This window comes from Erinaceus europaeus, chromosome 13 (genome assembly GCF_950295315.1).
Source record: "Erinaceus europaeus chromosome 13, mEriEur2.1, whole genome shotgun sequence".
NCBI classification, from domain to species: domain Eukaryota; kingdom Metazoa; phylum Chordata; class Mammalia; order Eulipotyphla; family Erinaceidae; genus Erinaceus; species Erinaceus europaeus.
The window spans coordinates 23749950-23763896 of NC_080174.1; positions in this window are offsets into that span (position 1 = coordinate 23749950).

Below are 13947 nucleotides of genomic sequence, written 5' to 3' on the forward strand. Positions count from 1 at the left end.
TTGGCTTCGTATGTTAACTCTCTTTTCAGTCATCAGGTTCCAGATGTCATCAGGATGCCGGCCAGGCTTCCCTGGACTGAAGACCCCACCAATGTGTCCTGGAGCTCAGCTTCCCCAGAGACCCACCCTACTAGGGAAAGAGAGAAGCAGACTGGGAGTATGGACTGACCAGTCAACGCCCATGTTCAGCGGGGAAGCAATTACAGAAGCCAGACCTTCTACCATCTGCCATCCACAATGACCCTGGGTCCATGCTCCCAGAGGGATAGAGAATGGGAAAACTATCAGGGGAGGGAGTGGGATATGGAGATTGGTTGGTGGGAATTGTGTGGAGTTGTACCCCTCCTACCCTATGGTTTTGTTAATTAATCCTTTCTTAAATAAAAAAGAAAAAAACATGCAGAAGAATGAAACTGAACCACCTTATCTCACTAGAAACAAAAATCAACTCTAAGTGGATCAAGGACCTGGATGCTAGATCAGAAACTATCTAATACTCATAGAAAAACATTGATTGAACACTTTCCCACCTAAACCTCAAGGATATCTTACATCAAAGAACAATTGCTAAGAAGCCTAAAACAGAAACAAATCAATGGGACTATGTCAAATTGAAGAGCTTCTGCACAGCCAAAGAAATCTTCACACAAACAGAACCCCAAACAGAATGGGAGATCGTCACATACCATACATCAGACAAGAGATGAGTAACCAAAATATACAAAGAGCTCAGCAAACTTAGCAACAACAACAACAAAAAAAACAAATGACACCATCTAAAAAAGGTCAGGAGCAAAGCGCAAGGACCGGCGTAAGGATCCAGGTTCAAACCCTAGGCTCCCCACCTTCATGGGAGTCGCTCCACAGGTGGTGAAGCAGGTCTGCTGGTGTCTGTTTCTCTCCACCTCTCTGTCTTCCCCTCCTCTCTCCATTTCTCTCTGTCCTATCTAACAATGATGACATCAATAGCAATAACAATAACCACAACAACAATAAAAAACAAGGGCAACAAAAGGGAAAATAAATAAATATCAAAAATGATCAGAGGATATGAACAGTACATTCACTACAGAAATGATCATGAAAAACACATGAAAAATTGTTCCACGTCACTGATTGTCAGAGAAATGCAAATAAAGACAACATTAAGATACCACCTCACCCCTGTGAGAATGGAGTACATAAAAATGACAACAGCAACAAATGCTGGAGAGGATGTGTGGACAAAGGAACCCTTCTGCACTGCTAGTGGGAATGTAAATTGGTCCAACCTTCTCCAGCACTCTGTAGAACTCTCACAAGGACTTTTCATATGACCCAATAATTCCTCTTGTAGTGATATACCCCAAGGACTCCATAAGGTCCAGCCAAAAAGAGTATGTGTACATCTATGTCATAGCAGAACAATTTGTAATAGCTAAAACCTGGAAGCAACCCAGGTGGTTAACAACAGATGAATGGCTGAGAAAGTTGTGGTATATATGCAGAGTGGAATACTACACAGCTATGAAGAACAATGAACCCAGTTTCTCTGACCCATCTTGGATGGAGCTAGAAGTAATTATGTTAAGTGAGCTAAGTCAGAAAGACAAAGATGAGTATGGTATAATCCCACTCATAAACAGATGTTTAGAAAGAAGAACAGAAAGCCACCAGGTTCCAGCTGCTACCATGATGTCAACCAGCCTTTGCCGGACAGACATCTCCTCCAATGTGTCCTGGAGTCCCACTTCCCAAAGCCCCATCCAACTAGGGAAAGAGAGAGACAGGGTAGGAGTATGGATCTGCCTGTCAATGCCCATGTCCATTGGGGAAGCAATTACAGAAGCCAGACCTTCCACCTTCTGCACCCCATAATGACCATGGTTCCATACTCCCAGAGGGATAAAGAATAGGTAAGATATCAAGGGAGGGGATGAGATATGGAGTTTTGATGGTGGTAACTGTGTGAAATTGTCCCCCTCTTATCCTATAATTTTGTCAATGTTTCCTTCTGATAAATAATATATATATACATATATATTAAAAGATTAAAAAATACAAATACTGATGAACATAAAAAAGATTAAGAAAAGAAAGAAAGACATACAGAGAGAAGGATAGATACCAAATTACTTTTTGAAGCTTCTTCAGTTTAGTGGAGGTGTAGTTCTAATCTGAGTCAAATATGGAATTATACAGACATCCTCCTGGAAAAGCAATCTTGTCACCTTCCTCAATCTATTTTTAATGGCTGAAAATCACATATATGTCACAATATTTTTGTACTATTAAGGATTCATATAAATGCAGTCATATTTTGAATTTGTTTTCTTGACTGTGAATTTTGAAATTCATTCTTTAGTGGAATGTCTAACAAATTGTTTCTTTTTATTGCTAAGTAGGACTACACTGTATGAAGGAACACTCCATATTGTGTTCTTCCATTATTAGCTGAGAGAGATCTGAGTTGTTCCAAGTTTTGATGATTACTACTAGACTGGTACTGTGTTTATATGCATAAAGTTTTTATGTATGGGAACCTAGATTTTCATTCTAATGTAGCTATCTAAAAATGGGATTGCTGAGCTGGAGGGGAAAATATACATATATTTCTTTATAAGAAGCTGCCAAATTTATATTCCAAGTAACTTTATCATTTTTTTTTTGTTCCCACCAGATCATCTAAAAATATCAGTTGTTCTGATCTCACTCTTAGGTAGAATTTAAGAGTACGAGAACACACCAGGTGAAAATTAGAGTGGGTATAGTGTATTGCACTAAAGCAAAAGGCTCTGGGGAAAGGGAAAAGGTAAGATGAAAGGACATTTGGGTCCTGGTGTGACTCTTAGACAACAAGGGGAATTGAGGGGATATGTTTATGTGTTAAAGACTATACTGTAGGGAGTCGGGCTGTGGCGCAGTGGGTTAAGCGCACGTGGCGCAAAGCACAAGGACCGGCGTAAGGATCCCGGTTCGAGCTCCCGGCTCCCCACCTGCAGGGGAGTAGCTTCACAGGTGGTGAAGCAGGTCTGCAGGTGTCTATCTTTCTCTACCCCCTTTCTCTGTCTTCCCCTCCTGTCTCCATTTCTCTCTGTCCTATCCAACAACAAAAGAAAAAGCAACGTCAACAATGGCAATAATAACCGCAAAGAGGCTGCAACAACTAGGGCAACAAAAAGGGGGAAAAATGGCCTCCAGGAGCGGTGGATTCATGGTGCAGGGACCGAGCCCAGCAATAACCCTGGAGGGAAAAAAAAAAGACTATACTGTAGACTATTAATACCCCAATGAAGTAAAAAATAAAAAAATAAAATATTAAATGCTCAAAATTATGAGTATCAGATAAATGCAAATAAAAACAACAGTGAAAAATCTTATCTTCCCCCTATAAGAAGAAAGGGTGCGGATACAGAATTTTGGTGGTGGGTGAGGTGTGGAAATATGCATTGTAGTCTCAAAATCTTAGAGCAAACTATTAATAAGGAATAAAAAATTGAAAAAAAAATGGCCTATATCATCTAAACAGAAACAACTTTATTGAGGATATGAGGAGAAAGGCAACCCTATACAGAGTTTGGAGAAATGCAAATTAGTGCAGCCCTTTCAGAAAATAATTTAAAATTTCTTATATCACTTTGATACTTATATTGTGTATTTGTATAGTGGTTTTAATTTATATTTTCTTAATGAAAAATGTTGCTAAGCATCTTTGCATGCATTTATTTGGTATTAGTATGATTTCTTTGAATATTCATATTTCATACCTTATTATGTTATTATAATTTATTTTCATGATTTCATTGTTTTATGTACTTTGAATTATTAGAAGTCTGTATGAATTCTAGGCACAAAATGAAGATCTTGATCAGCTCTGTATTTTCAGATATACTCCCCATTTATGTGTTTGTTTTTAATAAAAAATACTTAAGTATTGTGGCTGAATATCACATTTTTCAAAATTGTATTGGTCATGATTTCATGGAGATTTATAAGAATTCTACACAATTCAAAGTAAAAAAAAGTCTCTGGCTCCCCTGAAAATTTGTAGAACTTGTGTTTTTTTTTACATCGAAGGAAGATTTAAGCTTTCTTCAATGAAAAGATAGTTTTTTTCAAGCAATTGTACTGATACTGTTACATAAATATATTCAAATAAAAGTAAGCCTCAAGTAATGGTTCATACTTTGTGCCTTGTAAAAATATACTGAAAAAATGGTCTTGCCCATAAATGAAAAACAAAAACTAAAACATGTATACTATGCTATGCTATAAGAACAAAATATTGCTTCCCAGAAGGGAAGGTATAGAAGGGGCAGGTAAGTCAGGCAAGATACTGTCAATCCAATGGTGGAGGATGGAAACTTGGTTTTTGGTAGTTACCATAAAATAGTAGATACAGTTATTGATTATTTTTTTCCAGATTCATGCATTTCTTCTTTTAATGGTTTATTTATTATTTCTTTTAAAATTGGGAAGGTTCATGGTTTACAATAAATATAGTTATTAATACATATATAAATTTTTTCACTTTTCTACAAATCATGCTCACTCCCAGCCTACGTTCTCCTCCACCGCCTTGTGCCAGTATCTGAAAACCCCTCACAATCTAGTCTTTTACTTGGGTTTAATATACCAAACCCAATCCAAGTTCTACTTAAGTGTTTCCCTTTTTGTTCTTATTTCTCATTTTTTGTCTTTGAGTAAAATCATTTTATATCCATCCTTCTCTTTCTAGCTTATCTCTTTTAACATAATTCCATCAAGCTTTATCCAAGATAATGTGATGATAAATTCATCATTCTTAATAGCTGAGTAGTATCCAAATTGTATATATAATTGTGGTATATATACCACAGTTGCCTCAGACACTCATCTGTTATTGAAATCTAGGTTGCTTCCAGATTTTTCTACCACAAATTGTACCGCTATGAGCATAGATATGCGCATATCTATTTGGATGGGTATGTTTGATTCCTTAGGATATATCCCCAGGAAAGGAATTTAAGAATCGTAGGGTAGGTCCATTTCTTGCCTACTAAGAATTCTCCAGACTGCTCTCCACAGGAGTTGGACCAGTATAAATTCCCACCAGCAGCACAGGAGGGTTCTTTTGCCCCCACAATCACTCCACTATTTTTTGTTACTATCCTTTCTGATGTATGACATTCTCACAGAAGTGGAGTGGTATCTCATTGTTATCTTTACAGCTACTGATGGGTATACTGTAGACTGAAGCATATGCAATGTTATGAACCAATCATGTTGAATTTGTTAAATAAGTCAGTAAGTCCAAATTTCATATCAGTACAACTCCCAGAGTTCTTCTTTATTTACATATCTTCTTTAATACATTTATAAAAATAACATGTACATATAAACACATGAATATAAAATTATATCAACAAAATGTATGTTGAGAACCAGCCATCTCTGTTAATGTTCATGAGTGAGACACAGACCAAAACTCACTGGAGTAAGATCTCTTCCTGGTATTCATTGTAATTGCACTCTTCTGGGAGAAAACAAATGTACTGTATATATATGTAAATTATATATATTCAATTTCACAAAGGTGCACTGAAGATTAAATAGTATATGATGTAAATGAATCACTAAGACTATTTTCTGATATAAGAAATTGTTACACATTTTCTGAAAACCAAAATAAAATGTATATTGATGTGAATTGCAGAATGTTGAATTGTAGGCTGAATAAAGGCAGTTCCATGCATCTTTTTTATTATTATTTATTTTTAAAAAGGAAATACTAACAAAGCCATAGGATAAGAGGGCTTCAACTCCACACAATCCCCACCACCAGTATTCAGTATCCCATCCCCTCCCTTAATAGCTTTCCTATTTTTTAACCCTCTGGGAGTATGGACCCAAAGTCATTTTGGGATGCAGAAGGTGGAAGGTCTGGCTTCTGTAATTGCTTTCTCACTAAACATGGGCACTGACAGTTCGATCTATACTTCCAGCCTGCTTCTCTCTTTCCCTAGTGGGTCTGGGTTCTGGGGAATTGAAGCTCCAGGACATATTGGTGGGGTCATCTTTCCAGGGAAGTCTTGTCGGCATCATTTTAGCATCTGGAACCTGGTGGCTGAAAATAGAGTTAACATATAAAGCCAAACAAGTTGTTGATTAATCATGAACCTAAAGGCTGGAGTAGTGCAGATGAAGAATTGGGGCAGGGGTCTCCATTCTGTAGATAGCTACTAGGCATATTTTAGTTATATTCCAAAGGGCCTGTAGTTATACTAGTTTTTTTTTTTTTCCTGAGCCTGAAATCTGATATGCAGGTGGATCCTAGTTACTGTCTGGGAAGATGATGTCATGGCTGGAAGCCATATGTCTTTTTAGAGCTGGATTTTCTGAACTAAGAACAATGACTAAATAAAAGTTGTGATTGATTTTATTTGATTGATTTTTATCATTGGCAGATTTCTCAACTACAAATATACTTCCTCAGGTAGACAGAGAGAGAAAAAGCAGGATTATGGGAATGGGAATAAGAAAGAGGAAGAAGAAGAAGAAGGAGGAAGAGGAGGAGGAGGAGGAGGAGGAGGAGGAGGAGGAGGAGAAGGAGAAGAAGAAGAGTAAAAGACCACAATATTGATGCTTCCCTGCTACATTAGCTGCCAGGCTCAAACCTAGGTTGGGTGCATGGCAAAGTTGGGATGGTCTATATTGTCATCTACAAAATAGAATTTGTTAAATAAAATAATTAATTGTTTTAAACATAAGGTTAAACAATGAACAAAATATGCTGGCAAAATAATTTACCTGAACAGTGAGCCTCCTTGAAATGATCACTGCCCATTCTCGAGCCTGATCTCTACTCTACTGAGGAAACTTTTGTGCTGTGACCCTTTCTTTATCTGAAAAAAACTATACTGATGAAATAAAGACACACACACACACACACACACACACACACACACACACACACAACACACACAGAGAGAGAGAGAGAGAGAGAGAGATGGATCTCTAAATTGATAAAAATAATAACCCAATTGTCCTCCAAATTGAGAAAGCAGACATGCTCAAAAAGTTAAAATAAAAAGCAGAGTCACTCTGGAGATTCGAGGGTCCAGGACACACTGCTGAGGCCATCTGCCCAGAGAAGTCAGGGTGGAGTCATGGTAGCATTTGCAGCCTGGTGTAAGGAAGGTGGCTTGACCTAAGTTGAGACAAGATGGCTAATGAACAGGAACCAGAAAGCAGGGTTAGAGCAGATGAGCTTAGGGATTTTAGGGTAGAAGAAAGCTAGGAGAACCATTTTAAGTATGCTCCAGGGGTCATACAACTACAATAGTTTTACTTGAGTTTGGTAGCTAGCCTGAGGTTGGATGAAAATATTGTCTGAGAAAATGGTGTCAGAGTGGAGAAAAGGGCTAGAAAGTGGATTAGGGAAGGGAGTATCTTCAATTCTTATAAAAACAAATGTGGCGAAAATGAACTGTTTACTTCCATCTATCTGCTCCAGGGCCCATATGTAAATGCATATTTATATTTAGTGCCAGAGCCTGTGTAACTTATAGCTCATGGTCACATCTGAGGAACATTACAGGCTGCACTCATTTCAGGACCAGCTTTTTTCAAGTGGCAGGACAGGATACCCCCAGCCTCCTTCCATAGACTGGGGTTATCCCTACCATCATTGCTTTACGGTAGAGCCAAGGTTCTGAGAGGGCCCACAAGATGTTCACTCATGTTACATAGAAGCTGATCCTCAGCTAATGACAAGAAGTTTGCATAGTAGTTAAGTTTAATACGCATAAAAATAGCATTTGCTCCTCTGTTAAACTTACAGTTATTTTCTTGTCTGGCTCTAACATAATTTATATCTCTCTTTGTGTTACACTATGTAAAACTGCTTTAGCAAAGAATTGGTATCACAAGAAAAGTAATGAGAAAAATTACTAAATATTGCTACATTTCCTTAATTGTTAATCTAGAAATGCTGTCAATATTGAATGCATATATCATGATTTGTTTCACAGCACACCTGGAATAACTTATTCCTTTCTAGTGTTATTGTAAAATAGAGTTGTAAATGTGATAATAAAAAATAAATTCAGGGATGGGGAATTGGCTTGCCAGTTTGAACCTGTAGCAGTCAGATAGAAGCACTTCTTGGGAAAAAAAATCATAAATAATGAGGCAGTGCTATAGTGTCTTTCCTCTCTCTGCTTCTCTAATTCTATCTCTTTCTCTTCCTTTCAGTCTTTCATCTTTGATCTCTTAGGAAGAGAGAAAGAAAGAAAGAAAGGAAGAGAGAAATACAAGAAATTGAAGGAATTATACAAAGATAAAGCCACAGTGACATAAAACTTTTGGCAAAATAAATAAATGAGTAAATAAATTCAAATTCATATTTAGAATATGACCACCATAAATACTGAATTTTTAAACATTCTTTCATTATAGTAGCTCATAATTTAAATTGCCTCATTAAATATGGATATCAATTAGCACATTCAATATTTAATATGTGCAATTCTTAACTTTCCTGTATTGATATTAATTTAATTAGTTGGTATTAATAATTTAATATGTACATATAGTGCTAAACTCATAATGATGTGTGCATCTTTCACTTAGTAGCTGTTACTACCTAGTTATTAGATTGCTTAGCTAGATCTGAATTAATGAATCTGGTAACTAATAGCGTGTTACTATCTGTTGTATATGATTATAATTTGGGTCAAATATTTATTTATTTATTTATCTGTCTATTTATTTATTTATTAAATCTGGTATATGTGCTACCAAAGAAAGCATAGATTAAAAGCCACTGTAAAACTTATTTCAGCATGCTAAAACCACTGTCATTATATTCCTTATGAATTGTCTTCTTAATATCCATATAATATTCGTGGAAACAAGAAGTACTAGGCTGAAGTCTTATAGTTTTTAATCATTTTAGCTTTTATCTCATTCTCTGAATTTCCATGTTCTGTGAGTCTACTTTTAGATGTCATTTAAAGTGATTTTCTACTGCCACCTCCCACTGGTTATTATTTGAGATTAGAATAGCTCCTATGTTTTTTTTCCCCCCACTAGACTCTTCATTTTGGTCCAGCTTACACACTGCTGTTAGAATAATTTTCCTCCCAATGGAATGGAACCAAACCAAAAGCAAGCTAAAAAATAAAATTTATACCTATAAAGCTTTCAACTCAAAAGTTTTAAATTGGTGATCAAGTTGAAAATTGCCTTCTTAAATTGATGGTCAATACTTTGTACATCATGAATTAAATTTTTTCATGTTTATGCCATATGATTTTACCACATTTGCCATATTCCATAATTACTGCTGATGGCATAGTTTATTGACTGACTACTAAATAGTGCTTCTTCCTCACTAAAAGAACTCCACTTTTCTTCAGGAAGCAGATATCAGAGTGCCAGGAGATGAATCATGGTGGATTCCTTTTTCTTTTGCCAGAGGCCGGTCTGAAGTAATTATTTGTTCCAGAGTCATCCAGTTAAACATAGTTAAACATAGGTGAATTCTGCTGTGGAATATTTTGAGAACTATTTTTTTCTTCCTGATAGAAGAGAGACATAAAAGCTTTGGTCCAGATTCCTTCCTCTTTGCTTTATTGTAGAATGGACACCTGATATATGGAGTTACAACAATCATTTTGTGACTACAAGACCAAAAGGGAAGTAAGAATCTATAAGCTTGGAATGTATAATAAAAAAATGTGGGAAAATAGCTACTGTAAGGTAATAATAATGCAGCTAAAAATAACCTGAAATCATTTCCCTGCAGACTTTTTAAAAAAATTGTCTACTGTATATTTTCACTACCATCCTTCTTTTATTATTATTATTGTTTTATTATTTTTTAAATTTTATCAGAGGTAATTTTTTTTTACAGTTGTCCATACATGAGTATAGTTTCTCACCTGCAGTGTCTGATGGTGGAAAAGGGCCATAGTTGAGAGTGACCCTGTTTCGCAGACTGTTCTTGTTTCATAAATTCTACCGGATGCATAATGTGATGGAAAGGACATACGTTGTGGGAAAGAGTGTCTTGCAGACACCTATTATGAAGCGATGAGAGGTTGCACCTATGTGTCAACAACTGTACTGTAAACTGTTAACCTCAAATAAAGCAGAAAATATATTTAACAGATATGCTTGTATTCATAAATGTGCAATATTTTTATTAAACTTATTCTGTACCATAACTTTACTTAAATGGTTTCATCAGATTGTCGTTCAGTCTTATATCTGTCTCACATAAAATAATCATATTTCAAAAAAAAAAGTCCTAAGGGTTGGGCAGTGGCACATTTGGCTAAGTGTACATAATACTATGCACAAGGACCCATGCAAGGGTCCAGGTTTGAGCCCCCTCTAGCCAACTACAGCTGGTATGCTTCACTAGTGGTGAATCAGGTCTGTAGCTGTAGCTCTTTTTATATATCTCCCCTTCACCTCTCAATTTCTCTCTATCCCAACAAATAAAATAGAGAGAAAAAAATGGAGCTGTGGATTAACAGTGAAGGCATCAATAACACTGGAGGGAAAAATAAATAAAAAAATAAAAGTTTGAGACTTTCAATCTATTTTCCCATTTCATATTGATTAAATAGTGATTTATAAATTAATAGAAGTATATAGTAACACCATTCCCACCACAAAATGTCTGTGTCCCTTCCCCCAGCCTCCTGGGGGGGCTGAAAAAAGCTGAATATCTACTCTCACCCTCCACCCAGAGTTCTTTACTTTGCAATGCTCCAAACTCACTTAGTCAAATTCTGCTTTGCATTTCCCTTTCTGTTCTTCTTTCTCAGCTTCTGTTTATCAGTGGGATCAGCCCATACTCATCTTTCTCTTTCTGACTTATGTCATTTAATGTAATTCCATCTAGCTCCATTCAAGATGGGTCAGAAAAAGGTGGATTCATTCTTCTTAATAGCTGAGTAGTAGTACATTAAGTATATATACCACACATTTCTCAGCCATTCAGCTGTTGTTGGACACCTGGGTTGTTTCCAGATTTTGACTATTAGGAATTGTGCTGCTATGAACATAGGTTTACATATATCTTTTTGGGTGGGTATGATTGAGTCATTAGGTTATATCTCTAGGAGAGTAATTACTGGGTCATAAGAAAAGTCCACTTCTAGTCTTGTGAGGATTCTCCAGACTGCTCTCCACAGGGGTTGGACCAATTTACATTCCCATGAACAGTGTGGGAGGGTTCCTTTGTTCCCACAACCTTTCCAGCATTTTTTGCTGGTGTCCTTTTTGATGTATGCCATTATTACAGGAGTGAGGTGGTATCTCAATGTTTTTTTTATTTGCATTTCTCTGACAATCAGTGACCTGGAGCAATTTTCACCTGTCTGTTCGCCTTTTGTATCTCTTCTTTGGTGAATATTCTGTTCATATCCTCTCCCTACTTTTGGATTACCTCATTTGCTTTTTGTTGCTGAGTTTGGTGATCTCTTTATATATTTTGGTTATTAGTGTCTTGTCTGATGTATGGCATGTGAAGATTTTCTATCATTCTATGAGGAGTCTCTTTGTTTGAGTGATGGTTTATTTTGCTGTGCAGAAGCCCCATTGGTTTATTTTTGTTTTACTCTTCTTTGTAACTGGACTAGTCTCATTGAAGATGACTTTAAAATTTAGATGGGAAAGAGTTCTGTCAACATTTTCCTGTAAATAGTTGATAGAATGAATGTCTCAATTTTTTTATGCGTAGACCCCATTTCTCAGTATATATTCCTTCAATCTAAGTACTTAAGATTTAAAATTGGTAAAAATAATTAAATTTTAACAGTTGGCTAAAATAGTGAATAAAGAATGCCAATCAGACTTCCCTGGACAGACAACTCCACCAATGTGTCCTGGAGCTCTGATTCCGCAGAACCCTGATCCACTAGGGAAAGAGAGAGGCAGACTTGGAGTATGGATCGACCTGTCAACGCCCATGTTCAACAGGGAAAATTACAAAAGCTAGACCTTTCACTTTCTGCATCCCACAATGACCTTTAGTCCATACTCCCAGAGGATTAAATAATAGGTAAGCTATCAGGGGAGGGGATGGAATATGGAGTTCTGGTGGTAGAAATTGTGTGAAGTTGTAACCCTCTTATTCTATGGTTTTATAGGTGTTTCCTTTCTATAAATAAAAAAGAAAAAATATGAATACATTTCTAAACATGACTATTTATTTGAAATATTAAATCACCTATAGTCTTATACCAGAGAACAGAAGCAGATGGTTATATCACTATGTGAATAGCATTAAATGGTATAAATCATGGTAATGTCTTGTATAATACAGCAAATCCTAAACATGGAATTTTCAAAATAAGACAAATTTCCAAATAATATGGTTACAGTAATAACTATCTATTGACTTCTTAAACTCTAAGATAGCAGGAACAGTCCCCATTCTCTATAATATCTAGTCCTGGAACCTCTGGGGTGTTGCTCATTTTCCGTTATGCTTCTCTTGATCCATACCATTTGACACTGCATCTGCTGACCTTAGCCAGATCAATTCAACCAGTACCACTTTGACACATTTCACTTTGGATTATGTCCAGAGACTCCAGGTGTGGAATGTCAATCCTCCAGCTATAGTACTTTGCCACCAAATTGCAGATGCAATCATGACACCAACTTGACCACTAGACAGGTTCCAATGTACCCTGGAACCCCACCTCTCCAGAGCCCTGCCACACTAGGAAAAGATAGAAACAGCCTGGGAGTATGGACCTGCCAAGGCCCATGTTCAATGGAGAAACATTACAGAATTCAGACTTTCCACCTTTTGCACCCCATACTGATCCTGGGTTCATGCTTGCAGATGGATAAAGAACAAGAAAGCTTCCAGGGTAGAACATGGGATACAGAACTCTGGTGGTGGGGATTGTGTGGAATTGTACCCCTCTTATCCTATGGTCTAGTTGATCATTATTAAATAAAAAAATACTCAAGCTAAGTATGAAATGATAATAGTATGTAACTGAAATCTGCATCTGACTATAATCTAAAAATATTGTGTGTGTGTGTGTGTGTGTGTGTGTGTTGCCAGTAGGTCCAAATGACTGCTGAGTCTGTAATTCAGGACTGAGTACAGCTGTATAAGTGCCTACATATATTAATGACTTACCTTTATACGATTATCTACAGGCATAAACTAAATGCTATTATGTAGAATTTAATTTCAGAAGTGGGGAAAAGAGAGGGACAGAAGGCATATATATATGAAAGAAGAAAAGAAGGATTAAAGGAAGGAATAAAAGTGAGCTAAAGAAAGATAGAAAGAAGATAAATTTCTTAGTCACATCAGTGAAATTCCAAATCTCTGTGCCAATAAATTTTCTATGACTAACATGTCCAACCATCGTGGAAAATGAGTTAAATGTCATATTAGCAGTGAAAGTATTGACACAGGACCCTAGCAAGATCTATATAAACAGCACTAATGTAGTTTAGTAGCAAAATTGGATGGAGAAAAGTGTCACTGAAGACAAGGAAACTGAAATTAATGCATTCGCCTTTGTCGTAGCTTTGACTACTTTTTTTTTTTAAGAATATGATAGGAAAGAAAGTGTGATATTTAAAAATTTTTATTGATGAAATGATGATGGCTCACATTACAGTTGTTGACACATAAGTACAATTTCTCATCACCCATAACAGGTGTCTTCAAACCATTATTACCTCCAATTTAAGTCCTTTCTTCCATCATGCTTTATGATCACAATGTGTCCTCCTCAACCTAACACCCTCCCTCCAAAGATGTTGCGTTGGTGCAGTACACTACACCTAATCCAAATTGAGTGAAGTGTTTTAGAGAGATTCCTCTTGTGATAGAATATAATATCAATAAGAACAATTGAGAAGGCAAACACAAGTGAACTAAAATTCTGACTCTGTTCTATGGTTAAGATTCCAAATAAAGCATGGTATATTTCTATT